Source organism: Hibiscus syriacus, unplaced genomic scaffold (assembly GCF_006381635.1).
Source record: "Hibiscus syriacus cultivar Baekdansim isolate YM2019G1 unplaced genomic scaffold, ASM638163v2 tig00112980_pilon, whole genome shotgun sequence".
Lineage (NCBI taxonomy): Eukaryota > Viridiplantae > Streptophyta > Magnoliopsida > Malvales > Malvaceae > Hibiscus > Hibiscus syriacus.
The window spans coordinates 347421-362425 of record NW_024063430.1 but is presented as its reverse complement, the minus strand read 5'-3'; the positions used below and the strand labels follow the sequence as shown (position 1 = coordinate 362425).

Genomic DNA, 15005 nt, shown 5'->3' with positions numbered 1-15005 from the left:
ATAATATTGATATTTAAATTATAGATTTAAATTATATTAATATGTTCTTATATAAATAATTTAAATTATTCTAATATTATTTAAATATTTTTATTATATAAATTTTTTAAATTAAATTAATTTATTCTTAATTATATTGGTTTATAGTTTATAATATAATAAAATTATAATATCATAAGAATTTAGGTATAATTACCCTTTTATCCTAAGCCAATGGTTGAAATCCCATCTATAAATAAAAACTGAGCACTACCTATCACCCATTTAAGAAACTTGCCCATTGATTATGTCAATCAATTCTTTAGATTCTCAAGTTAGTTTCTTTTACCCAATTCTTGTATCTGTTACGTTTTTCTTTTAATTTATTCTTTTGTTAGATTATATTTTGTGATGAATTTTTCTGGGTTTTTTAAAATTTGATTTATATTCTGATTACAGATTAGGGATTTTTTTTACCAAAATCTAATAAATTGTTGACATTGATTTTTCTTTTCTGATTACACTTAGTGTTGTTTTGAACCCGTATTTCATTTGCAAAGGTTTCTCAGTTTGCATGTGACCAATTCCCTTTCATTTATGCCTTGTTTGGTTTCTCTTTTGTTTCATTTCTATGTTTGCTTAGTAAGAAAAAATACGAAAAATAAAATTTAGGACATTGTATTATTTGTTTGTAAAATAGTTTCTATGTACTTCCATTTTCATTGTTTTCACATGTTGATGCCTTTGGTCTAGTGATTCAATTTGCTTTCTTCAGTAACTCTGCCTTTTTTATTCAAATTATTTTTTAATGTGACAATCGATGTGTTATTTTTTTATTGCATGAATATGTTTAATAGGCTTTCAATTCAGGTTTATCTTCATAATTTCTCATATTTGTTCCTTTTAATTTTGGTTTTTTTTTACTTAAATCTTTGAAACGTTTCAAATATGGATTATATTTACTTTATACACAAGGTTGTTTACCTGATATTGATACAGCTTCAAGGTTTTACTATGAAAAAATGGTGTATCCATGGAAGACATGTGAAACTATCTGGTGTTCTCATGGACTAACCAAGGGTCACTGGTTTACCTTAACTGTCTGTCCAGTTTATGTTTAAATCTACAAAGGTAACTATCCTTGAATCCAGGAACATAGGTTTAGCCTTAAAAATTATCTTTCTTTTTTGTTTGAAACTTGGAATAAATAAGCAAATGAAGTAGTGGCAATTTTTATGAATATGGATGATTTGTTTACAGATGGAGATACTATTTTGCTCAACGGTAGTTGATATTCTTTCTTACTTGAGCCAATGGTTCTAACTAGAAAGATCTTTAAGGCATGGAATTCTTGTTCTCAAGTAAGCAACAATACCCTTTTTTTATTATATTGATCGATTCTTTCTTGCACCCCTACCCTCCTGCATTGCCAAGGGTGGGGCTGCATGAATATATCTGACATTGAAGATTTAATGCAGAAATCCAAAGGTGAGGAGACTGGCGAGCACACTATAGCAATGCTTAAGGCAGAGAAAGAAGACTAGAATCACCACTTCACAATGAGAAATGGTTGTTTGTCCAGCTAAAGCACGAACTAGCATATGCAGAGGCTTAACGCAGACATGTACAAGGTATAATTTTATTAATTTATCTTAATTTAAATTATTTGTATAATTTATAAATATAATATAATATTTAAACTATAGATTATAAATATTATAAGAATATACTAATTTAAATTATATCAAGGGTTTGGTGATCAGTTTTATTCACTCCTTTTGACCATCACTGTTGAAAGTAAAATCATTCATGGTTAAGTTTATAACTCCTATTGTGAAGGTATTACTGGCGAGAATTTACATGTTCAATATTTGCAGCAAGCTTTCTTGTTGTTTATGCTTTTTTTTTCCTCACAGGCTTCTCACATGGTCAACAATATGAAGGAAGAGATACCATATTATTCCATGCCGGAGTACCATTTTCTGAAGGAAAGTTTGGGTGGTAATACAAAGGGCTAGATCATTAAGTACCGTTTTTTATTTCTATCCCTTTATTTATTTATTTATCTGCATATATCAAATGAATATGTTTTTGCTTCATATATTAGACAAAGAAATGAAAAACAAGATGCTTTGTTTCTATCCTATCTTGATCCTTGATATGTGTATATTTAGAGAAAATATATAAAGACTATGAGGTTAGAAATGCATGTGTTTACATATTTCATCTATCTTGTTTTTTTCTTTTCTCAATCTTGTACAGGTGTGTGCCTATGAAAGCATTCAAGCGGTATGTATCGACTTAAACATTTAGGAATCACACAACTAACAACTCTAACCAGTGCTACGAGTCAACTCTTGCTACTGCATCAAACATTGAATTGGAGCTGCAGATAACTCCTTGAATCTAAGTGGCAATTTTGTTGCATGTACAAGCCAGGTAAAATGTTACTTCTACTAGTAAGGAAGTACTAATGTTTTTGCGTTTCAAATAAGCTATAAATCAACAAAATCACATATTTTGAAGCTGACATTTCCAATCATATTCTATAAAATTATATTATAAATTCTTAAATTAAATTAATTTAGATTATTCTAATTATTTAAAATATTTTTATAAAGCATTTTTCGTACATTGCTTATAGTGTTTTGATTTGTTTCCCTTATTGAATGGTTTTCAAACTTTGATTTATTAATTTATTCTTAAATGAAATTAAATGATATATAATTTATCAAAATTATAATATTAATATTAATATTGAAACTATAAATTATAAACTATAAATTATTATATATTTGTTTTTTGATGATTAAAATTGTTTGTGCTTGAAATACTGGCGTTGAGGGCTTAATATATGGGCTTTGTTATCAGTCTTAATGTACTTTTAGATTGAAATCTTAATTAATGGCATGCAATTGCTTGTTCTTTTGAGATTTTTCATAGTTCCTATGCAGTTTTTGCCCAATTCGTAAAACTTGATTGTTTGTGTAAATTTCGTTAGAGGAGAAAAGTTTCTAGGTAGTTGAGATTTGATCGACTAATGATATGTAATATGAAAGCTGACTGTTACACTTTTTTTCAGGATGGTTATAATTCGGGCAAGTCAAAGCAAAATACTGTTGATTTTACTGTTTGTGAGTTCCTAACCTTTTCTTTGTAAGATTAAGAACTACTTTTAAAGTATGATGTTATGCTAGTACCATGGTGGCATAATCACTGTCGATTTGATTCATTTTGAACTGTTAAGATTGTCCTTGTCGGATAATACTCTTATGGATGTAAATCAATAATAAGTTGCCTTGGTTTGCTAATTTCCTCTATGTGTTTGATAACGATTTCTTTGATTTTTATAGATGCAAAATCTTCTTCAACAAATGGTGAGTTATAATTGGACCCTTTTTTGTTATATTTTTTATTTGTGTTGACAGAATTTTGTTTGCAGGAATCTAAGTTTCAAACATGTATGGTTCTATTATCACCAGAAATATCCTTTCAAATGTTCTTTCATAAGAAAAACTTTTGTCAACAATGTCTGATTAAGTAAATAGTTTATCGTAAATGTTAGTATCATTTAACGATATTTCTAGAAACCTATAAATGGAGACGATCTATAGCCGAAAATGATGTCTTTTTCTTCTATAATCCTATGGACGTAATGGACGTCAGGTATAACTAGAATGTACAAAACACCCCCTCACCGCAAGTAGGCGACGAGGGTCAAAGCTCAGCTTTGATCCACCACCGGGATACGTTACATACTTACTTCTTACTAAATAATTTCTCTTTCCTGTTGAGCTTCTAGTTCTATTGTTATATAAATAAATTGAATTGTGTAAATTAGTCTTTAGTTTAGTTATACATTTGAGACACTCTTTTCCTTCTTTCTATGTTTATTGAGATACCTTCTTGTATTTCAATGGATATGAAGTGGGTTTTAATGAGGCATCCCTTTCTTATTGAAAAAAGTTTAGTTATGCATTTGCATGAAATCATAGACTATATTGACTAAGATTCTTTCTGAGATAGTGATGTGAACCTATATCTAATAGTTGCATTGATGGCCAAATTTGAAGTTCGAAACTTTCTTATGTTTCAATGGTTTAGCATTATTTTTAAGTGAAAATAGTTATGCATTACTGTCAAGTATGGACAGTAAATGTAGTTCATTGCCTAACCCTGGCAAGGAGAACACTCGAGATTCGAAATCTGTATTCAATATCAATTCCATTTAAGCTTAATTGAAAATCTATGGTTGAACTTGAAATCCTCTGATACAAAACACATACTTTGAGTATGTCTTGAATGCTTCTGTTTTATATATCTGCCATTGAAGATTTAATGTGTTCAGATTCACATTTTCTGTATCGTTTGGTTTATTTATTTCACTTAAGTATTGAGTGCATGCAGAAATCCAAAGGTGAGGAGACTGACGAACACACTCTAGCAATGCTCAAGGCAGAGAAAGAAGAACTAGAATCACCCCTCCACAATGAGAAATTGTTGTCTGTCCAGTTAAAGCAAAAACTAGCATTTGTAGCAGAGGCTTAAAACTCAAACCTGCACAAGGTATAGCTTTTTCAGATGTATTATGATGGGCCACATAGTTCTTCGACTGTTTTAATTGTATAAGTTTGGAAAAGTAGCTTAGAAAATTTACTTACTAAATTCCTTTTGCATCTTAGGAGCTCCAATCCGTACGCAGTCAACTTGTCTTGAGCAGTGAAGATGTTTCAAATTAGAGATATACTTGAAACAAGGGAACAATGGTACGTTGCTTATAATGATTTGATTTGTTTACCTTACTGATTGGTTTTCAAACTCTGATTTATTAATTTATTCTTAAATAAAAATATTTATATAATTTATTAATATAATAATAATATTTAAATTATAAATTATAAAGTATCATAAGAATATTAATTTAAATTATATTAATATATTCTTAAATGAAATTAATTTAAATTATCATTGTTTGATTTGGATATAATTATCATTTTTTGATTTGGATAATATATTCTTAAATTAAATTATATAATTCAAACTCGGATTATTAATGTTAGATTTGGATAATGATTATCATTGTTTGATTCAGATTATGATGTGAATTGTGACTTTATAGATTTTAAAGACACGATGTGTTAGATGATGTGAATTAAAATGTGATTTGTATAATGTTTGATTCAATGTGTCTCTCTGTACGGTGCAATATTGTTTTTGTTAGTTATCTGATTGATTGACATTTTCTTTGTTTATTGTGAGCATAGTTGTTTTGAGATTATTGATTGTATGGTATTTTGTTTGGAAAATGTCTTGTGAAATGTTGATATATCGAACTTAGAAATTAGGCAATGCATTGGATTATTTATATATATTATATTCTTACATTCGGATAAAATTAGAATTCTGATTATATATGTTGTCAAGTTATATAAGGATGTCACTTTGGATTAAGTGGCCTCAGCCTTTGTGGCAGACCCAACTTCGGATGATTTGTAAGGTGTAAGGGTGCATGATTATTTGCATAACACTCGAACAATGATTATTATTGCTTGTTTTAGATTATTATTATTTGTTGTTTGAAAAGTGTTATGTGAAATATGTTAAGATATATCAGATTTAGAATTTATGCGATGCATTTAGATTATTTGTATATGTAATATTTTACATTTGGATTAGATCAAAATTCGAATGAATATTTTATCATGTTATATTGGGTTTGGATTGATAGGGGAAGTTTAGTGTATTCACTTGATGCGTTGAATGTCACTTCGAATTAAGTGGCCTTTGTCTTTGTGGCGGACCCTATTTCGGGTGGTGTGTTATAGTTAGTGGTTCTATGGAACATACGTTTCGGACGTTGTGAAAGGTGTATGGGTGCATTATCATTTACATAATATACAAATTGTGATTATCATTGTTTGATTCGATCTATGATGTGAATTGTGACTTTATGCACTTTAAAGACATCGTGTGAATCTTTTTGTCAAGGTGTGTCACTATAGGATGTTATACTTTGTTTGTGAGGTTTCTGATTGACTTACATTTTCACTGTTTATTACGATCATGATTGTTTTGCGATTATTTGTTGTTTGGTATTTTGTTCGAAAAATGCTACGTGAAATAATTGATATATTAGACTTAGAATTTATGTGATGTATTTGGATTATTTGTATAGGTAATATGCTTACACTCAGATGAAATTTGTTATAATGTTTTATTGGGTTGAGATTGATAGGGGAAGTTTCGTGTATTTATTCGATGGGGTGAAATTCACTTCGAATTCAGGGGTTTATGCTTTTGTAGTGAATCCTACTTCGGATGGTCTATTGGAGTTCGAGTGGTTCTGAAAACTTACTCTTCGAACGATGCGTAAGTCGTATGGGTGCATGATCATTGCATAATATTAGGACTGATTAATGTTTGATTTGGATTATGATTATTATTGGTTGATATGATTTTGATATGAATTTTGATTTGTGATATTGTGCAAATATTTTCTCACGGTGTATCTCTCTAGGGTGTTGTATTTTGTTTCTGAGTTATGTAATTGACTGACATTTTTTTTGTTTATTATAAGCATGACTTTTTTTTTTGTTTGGAAAATGTTATGTGAAATATTTTTATATTTCAGACATAGAATTTATGCGGTGCATTTGTATTATTTGTATATGTAATATTCTTCCATTTAGATGAAAAATGTTATCAATTTATATTGGGTTGGGGTTGATACAGAAGTTTTAGTGTATTCACTCTATAGGGTGAATGTAACTTCATATTCAGGGGCATATGCCTTTTGGGGGACCACACTTCGGATAGTGTGTTATAATTAGAGTGGTTCTCGGACTTTACTCTTCGAACAATAAGTTGTATGTGTGCATGATCGTGCATAGTATTCAGATTCTGATTATTAATGTTTAATTTGGAATATGTTTTTTATTGTTGTTTCGGGATATGATGTGAATTGTGATTTTACACTTTAAAGATTGAGAATTGTTGGTTGCTGCTAGAATATTTTGTCACGGTGTGTATTTATAGGGTGTTATATTTTGTTTGTGAGTTATCTGATTAATTAAATTTTCTTTATTTATTGCGCGCATGAATATTTTACGATTAATGATTATCTGATATTTTGTTCAGAAAATGTTGTGTGAAATATGTTGATATATCGGACTTGGAATTTATGCAATGCATTTGAATTATTTTTATATTTAATTTTTTTACATTAGGATCAGATTAGTGTTCGAGTGAAATATGTTATCATGTTATATTGAGTCTTGATTGATAGTTCAATGTATTCACTCGACATAGTGAATGTCACTTCAAATTCAATGGCCTTTTCCTTTGTGTCGAGCCCCACTTTGAATGGTCTGTAAGGTGTATGGGTCTATGAGTATTTGCATAATATTTGGAATATGATTATCGTTGTTTGATTTTGTCAAGGTGTGTCCCTATAGGGTGTTATATTTGGTTTGTGAGTTTTTTTATTGGGTGTCATTTTCTTGTTTATTGCGAGATTATTGTTTTACGATTATTAGTTTTCTGGTATTTTGCTCGAAAAACGTTATGTAAATATGTATATATTGTACTCAGAATTTATGTGATGCATTCGAATTATTTGTATATATAATATTCTTATATTCAGATCTGATAAGAATTCGAATGAAATATATTATCATGTTATATAAGGTTTGGATTGATAAGAGAAGTTCAGTGAATTCATATGACGGGGTGAATGCCACTTAGAATTTCGAAATTAATGGTATATGTTTTTGTGATGGACCTCATGGGATTTCCAATAAGTCTGATAGTAAATCAGATTTTCTGGTCCCATCCCCCTACGGGATTTCTAAAGCTGAACGTGGATGCTGCTATTAATGGGGATTTCTAAACCAGATGATGTCCATGGCTTCAGGGACATACTCATGATAACTAAATTTTTGTCAGATGATAGTTATATGAAGTATGTCATCATTTACACAAACGACAAAACAACTTAAGGACTTCGTGTCTACTATTTAACCAATAAAGTAAATATACTTTCACAAGAGATAGTTCAAAGGAGAAAACCTACCTATCCTATGCAACTATCGATCGTAAAGGCTATCACTACATCGAGCCAAAATGTTTTTTTGATTAAATCATCACTTTTATTCATGTGAGAGATTGTTGGGAAAAAAGTTAATTACATCGATGAATTTAATATTTATATTAAATTCATGAGGAAATATGTGTTTAATATTATAAATTTAAAAGATATTATAATTTTTTTAAATTTATATATTAAAAGAGTTTTGGTTGGAGTAAAACTCTTAGGTTTAATATTATAAATTTAAAATATTATAATTTGTTTAAATTTAGATATTAAAAGAGTTTTTGTTAGAGTAAAACTCTCAGATTTAATCATTTAAAAAATATTATTATCTATTTTTAGATATTAAAAGAGTTTTAGTTTGAGTAAAACTCTCTCGAAATTTACTTATAAATATTGAGCAATCCTCTCATTTTTACATATCTTAGAATTCAAAAAGTATTCTTCAGTTGAAAAATATTTTCCCTACTTCTTGGAAAATATTTTTTCTCCCTTAGTATTCCGATGATAGTCAAATGTAAGAAAAATATGTGATCTCTACTGATGTACTACTATAGTTGATCATTAAGTTGTTGTATTCTGGGAGAAGAACGACCAAAAGATCTCTAACATTAAGGAATGACCGGAAATTTATCTTTAGAAAACTGTGTAACGACAGGACTCAACTGATTACAATCACAAGATCAAATATAAAAGAATATTTTTATTTCTTTTTATTTCTTTTTTATTTTAAAGAATTTAAATTTTTTGTTTTACTTTTTCGCAGGTTTCATTTTGTCTTGGATTTTTATTATGGTTAACAAATTCCAATGAGTTAAAAGAAGAGTTTGAACTTTGAAACTTGAAAAAAGAGTAAAGGTACACATTCCATGGATTAATACAACAACCATGACAGTTTTGAGAGCACGAGAGAGGAAAATAGCAATCAACAAAACAAAGAGTAAACTTAAATCAGAAAAAAGAAAAAGAAAAATAGAATCCCTTCAAGTTCAGAATCAGCAAATTTTAGCTGAAGTAAGCATATAACCTTCTGAGGTGAAGGAAAAAGAAGAGAGACGACCAAGAACGATCACATTCCAAGAACAAAGAGAGAGAGAAAAAGCTATAGGATATTAAAAAATTAAAAGAAACTTTTGTACGGACAAGATAATGCTTGAAGGTCATGATTATGAATATCAACCATTCCTACAACTAAATACAAACGTATGCATAAAGCAAGAAAAATAATGCAGGAAAAAAAGAGAGCATAAACAAACAGCAGCCAACAACTTTACCGAGACAAAAAAAACTTTGCCAACTTCTACAAGAAAGCCAACAACTTCATCATCATGAGTTCATTACCAAGATGCATTTGAAGTGGGAAAAGGGGAAACACAGGAGATAAAACCAAAAAGAAAAGAAGCAGTAGTGGTAGGGTTGAGATAAGATAAAGCTTTGAATATACAAACAAAAAGTTAGTAAAGAAAAAGGACCTATGGGATCTGATGAGGCTTGAAGAAGAAGCAGCAGCAGCAAAGAAGAAATGTTTGTGTTGTTGGGAGGACCTAGGCATGTCCCCTCCCTTGAAACTCTCCAACTACTCTTCTAGTAGCTTTAATTTCTTTGGTAAATTATAAATTTCATCACTAAACGTTATTATTATTTTTTATTATTTATTAAACTTTAAAAGCTTTTAATTTTCTTACTAAATTTGTTATATTGGATTTTTTGTCATTCGCCGTTAAATAGTTAACAACTTTAAAACGATGTTGTTTTTAAAAGAATCACCAAAATTACATCATTTTATATCTATATAAAAACTCATTTATAATGCCGTTATTGAGAAAACTATTGAGTGAATAAAAAATTCAATGTATTAAATTAAGTGAAGAAATTGAAAATATTTAAAATACAATGAGCATAATAGGAGATAGAGTAAAATTTAATTGTCAAATTTATAATTTACCCCTCTATTTTATTACACTCAGCCGCCCTTCACTGTCGAAAATTTATGTTTGTTCTGAGGTGGATTTGGTGTTTGTAATTTATTTAGTGTATATTATTATTGTTCTTCCTATTTTCTTTTCTTAAGTGATAATAAATCAAATTTAAATATTTAATAAATGTTGATTATTTAAAATTAAATAATTTAATGTTTTGACATTTGTTAATTTTAAATCATTTTAAGTCTTATAAGTTGTCATATCTATAATTAATATATGTTCATAAACTCAAAGAAAATTCATCAATATCTTAACCACCGCCTCAGATAAACGGTTGTAATTTTTCCTCATAAAATATTTCATAAAGGTTGGGCTATCATTTTCCTCTTTAACATACAAGGTCAAAAATCAAAAGGTTATTTCAAAAGGTTGGGCTATGTACTGAACTGAAGTACATATCAAACAGTTTAATGGAACATATCTGAGGATTATATGTGACTATCACTGTGCTCCTGGAATTGAAGGAGCCTGTAAAAACTAATAACCTAATGCCATTTTGTAACACCACATTTGCTAAGGTCGATGGAGGCTTGTTCGAGGCTAAAATCACACAACAACAATTCCCAGGCAAGATGACCGGCCGGCCGGCGAGGGAGCACCGTCTCCGTCGTCACTATAAGAACGAAGAACACACAGGCATTAAAGCAAGGAACAGGATTGTTTCATGGTTTCATTTTCTTAACTGAGTTCACCTATTGACCTTTGAGTGCTCACCTTCCGCAGAGTGCTGGTGGAAGCTAGAGCTGCAAGTTGATCCTTTCGGCCCATTTAAAGATATCGGAATAAACATGATCTCCGCCCAGTTCTTTGCCCGTGGCCCCTGCTGCTATTCGTAAAACATCCTCGATCAATGCGAAATTCCCCATTATGTCCACGTGAGTGCCACTTTGGGTGCCTCGGCCTTCGAGAAGATTAGCCGGAGGGGCATGATTGTATTCCCGTATGTAAGTACGGATGCCTGAAGGGTTGAATCTAGTTTCGCCTCGCCAACCTTTCGCACACATGAATCCAGCACTTAAAACAGGAACTGTTTCATCTCCATCAGCAGAGAAAACACCACCTTTTAGACATGAATCTTCACTGTCACCCTCGGCTGAGGTGTCTATCTGAAACGGAATAGAGCAATCGGTGCCACTATTTAATTTGTAGACGTAAGCTCTTTCCGTAGGGATTCCAACTCCGTACATTGAGTAGATCTCCATGTCTGGAGCATTTGGTAACCTGGAAATTTATATTGCACTTGTCAAGTAAACATGGAGAAAGGGAGGAATGAGGAAACTCAAAGGCAAAACAATCTGGTCGAAAATAGACAATTCACTAACAACAATAGCTCACAAATGTTAACCGCAAGTCTAGTAATCCTAAGAAGATAAGCTAAGCTATGGCATTGGCTAAGAAAGCAAACTCAACAAATTAAAAGATACTATATCATGATTGAATCATTTCATTCAATATAAGGGTTCTCTAAAGACACCTTCATGGTTAACTACAATTACTGCACCGGAAAAAAAAACTAGAATAACCCAGAAGTCGAAAAACCTCACTTTATTTCTAAGGGGTTTGACCAATATTTGTAGTGTTGATATTTCGGGTCATCCAAATTATCTGCTATCCCATACGAAAAATGAGCGCCTCCCCGTGCCATCAACTTGGGGGCAACAAAATAAAGCAGATCTAATATTGATCCAGCTGTGTAAACCTTGTTATCAGCAACTGATTTAATATGGTGATTCCCTATTCATGATACTCGATCCATATATCACAGTTGGTTGTTAAGTTGGGCAGCTTAACACTCTTCACAGCATCCTGCTGATCAACAATAATCATATGAACTTCAGGCTACAAACTAGCAAACCAAATATCTCCTAGCATGCAAAAGCAGAAAGCACAATGTATAATGACCATCATCTCCGAATTGCACTTTAATGAATAAAATTTTCCAGAAGGGCATGCTTGCATTTGACATAGAAGGAGGGTGTTGAAACTAGAGAGATGATCCTTATACTTGAGCAAAATAATTTGATGATAGCTAGGATGGTACCTGGAAATCAACCCTCTTGATCGTGGAAGAATGCGCCTCGGCCACATCTTTCCCAAATGAAATAATTCTCCCATAATTCACACTTTTCACATTATCTTCCAAATTGATATTTGCATTTTGTACCATGCTATTGATGCTGTTGTTCCTCAACTCTTTTGCGCCACATTTAAAGCTTTCTCCTTCAGGTGACCAATCAAGTCCACCCCAGATGGTGTCCCCACCTTTTGGTATCATTGACATGGTGGAATCCCATGTACGGGTCATCCGCATTAAATGCTGGAAATTTTGCAGACCGAACACATCTTTGTCCAGAAAACCTGGTGCGAAAGCCCTGTTTAACAATTAGCATTTCATCAAGCTCCCAAGACAAAGTAAACATGCACATTCTTCATATCTGAACAAAACTACCTTATGTTTACGAAGAGTGAATTGAAACATGGTGGTATGGTTTTAAGATGCAACAGCACGCTAGAAAGCACGATAACACCATTATGAAAAGAAACTATTTCCAAGGTTCTAGGAATATAAAATCAAAACTGACTACAACAATTGCTTGCTTGAAATGACTGCTCTTAAGAAAACGACAACAGAGGGTGCACATGTTGAGGGAGTAATGCAAATTGAACAATGATGCATATTTTAGTGATAGCTTAACATTGATCTAACCTTTTACTTTGTTCACTCAAGAACTAATAACAATACTATCAGAATGGAAGCCATTAGAAAAGTCAGATTTATTACTGATTTATCAAATGAAAAAACTTTATTTTTGTAAAACTGACGCCATAAAAGCAAAGCATTAGAAAAGTTAGCTCTTTATAACAGGAACATTTTTCCAAGCACATGATCCGAGTGACATGCGTGAGGGAAAACTATATCATGCAACAGAAATTCTGGGAAACCATATATGAGGCCAATTCATTGGTTTGAAATGTAGAAATATGACAACTCAAACACTACCAAGACAAGAAATACATCTTTGTTCGTTAAAAAAATAATTCAAAGAGGTACCTGGCAACGGCTATATCCCTGGCTTCAACAGAAAATAGTCCTGAGACCGATTTTGGGACACCTAGAAAGGGTCCACCGATGTTCATTACTGCCTTTATGTGCTTGGCACACCAATCTGATCCACCCCCACCACCCATGGGAGCTGTTGCTTCTACCCATTTCATGAAGTGCAGAAAGTACAGGACACCCATTGAGTGCGGAATGACTACTACCTTTTTCCCACCATTTGTTGCTACCATGAGTTCTATGTTACTTTTCATTCTGCTCAAAGTTTGGTCCCTGACCTGATTTATTCAAATAGACATTAAGTGATAACATCATTTCAGCGAGCAATAACAATACAATTGCATACCTCAGTGTTCTGGAATGATAACCTCCATTCATAGGCAGCCATATACATTGTTTTTTCCTCGTATCCGATTTGAGCCAAATTAGCAATTAACACAGCCCAAACAAAATATCCTGCTGCAAAATAATCAGCTGCCACAATCCAGATACTGGTCTGACCCTTATACCCGGAGGGTCCAGTCCAGTTTCATTATCGAGTGACATGTGCTGAGCCCAGCATAATGGTCTACAATGAAATTGGAAGAGCAGTGGGGAAATAAACTTTATTAAACTTCATGGATGACAAAACTTCTGCAAATAGTTAAAAGATAAGGGTAGAAAGCAATAACAGGTCTAAGTTAGAACAATTTCCGATCTTCTAATGGCATTTTCATTAAATAAAAAAGAACAATGTTGAAGTTTAAAGTCAGCATAGCAACCATATTCAAACAGACGAAGCATTGATCAGAAAACTTCAGAAAGCAAAACCAAGAAGGAATTGGATGTCAAGAGAATGCAGTATTACTTCAACGATCAAATAGCCAGAAACTACATAGACATCGCACATTGGAAAGACAGGTTGGCCTTCTTCAAAACTTGAAGCAACCCAACATTTATAAAGGGTAATGATATCATAAAACAGGGAAACTCCTGAGTTGGCTCTAAACAACAAAGTTCAATAAGACCTATGGAGAGTTTAAGTAGTATTTTTCTTCGCAAGAGTATAAGATTCGCCATACCAACACATGTTTTTTTATAACTATCTATTGAGATGCTCTAGCTAGAAAACACACCAAATGCAAAGAAGTGTATTCTAATCCACACAGCACGACAGTGATCAAGTTGCAGAAAAGAGTAACCAGAGATGCATTTCCAATGCCCCATAATCAAACATAAAACAAAAGGAAAAAGCATTTGCAACAATTAGAAGGCTTCAACTATAGAAATCAATTAAGCAATATTTTCTTGTGCAAATCAGTAAGCTTTAAGGAACTTTCTCTAATAACTTTCAACCTAAATCAAGATCAGAAAAGAACACTGGTGGCCTTCCCAAGGCCAATGATACCTTTTATGCAAAACCCAGAAAGGGAAAACAAAAGGAAAAAAAGAAAGGGACAAAAGTTAATGGTACCTTTTATACAATTCCCCAAAGGTTCCACCCCAAAGACGTTTCCTAAACAAGCTTTCAGCACACTGGTGTCCTTCCCATAGCTCGAGCCTACCGGTCACAATCCCAGGGACGAACACCACGGGATGATTCACCGTCAAGCCCTCTTTCCTCAACTTAACACCCGGTGGGTCGGTCAACGGCCCGATTATCGCCTCCGTCACGTATTGAGGGATCGAAGCGGGCATTGTGTTGTACAACAATAACAAGAGCCACCACATCGAACACACAAAACCAATGAACCAACAACAACTGTCCCAATACGACCATTTCTGAGAAGTATTCCTTTCTTTCCTGGGACTCGAGAACAATCCCTTCTTCTCGTCCTCGTCTTCGATTCTGGATCTTACAAAGTTCGGGGACTTTGACGAATCCATTCCCTTCCTCCGCCGCCGCAAAGACGACATC

General features: G+C 32.3%; 1 long non-coding RNA gene and 1 pseudogene across 1 annotated transcript; one reads left to right on the top strand and one right to left on the bottom strand.

Annotated features, from left to right (window-relative positions):
• The first annotated feature begins 1279 nt into the window (after positions 1-1279).
• Positions 1280-1998, top strand: LOC120184947. The gene is made up of 3 exons (XR_005522083.1): positions 1280-1340; positions 1458-1610; positions 1896-1998. It is a non-coding gene; the product is annotated as an uncharacterized LOC120184947 (long non-coding RNA).
• Positions 1999-10749: 8751 nt separating this feature from the next.
• On the bottom strand, positions 10750-14984 carry LOC120184914 (annotated as a pseudogene).
• Positions 14985-15005: the final 21 nt, after the last annotated feature.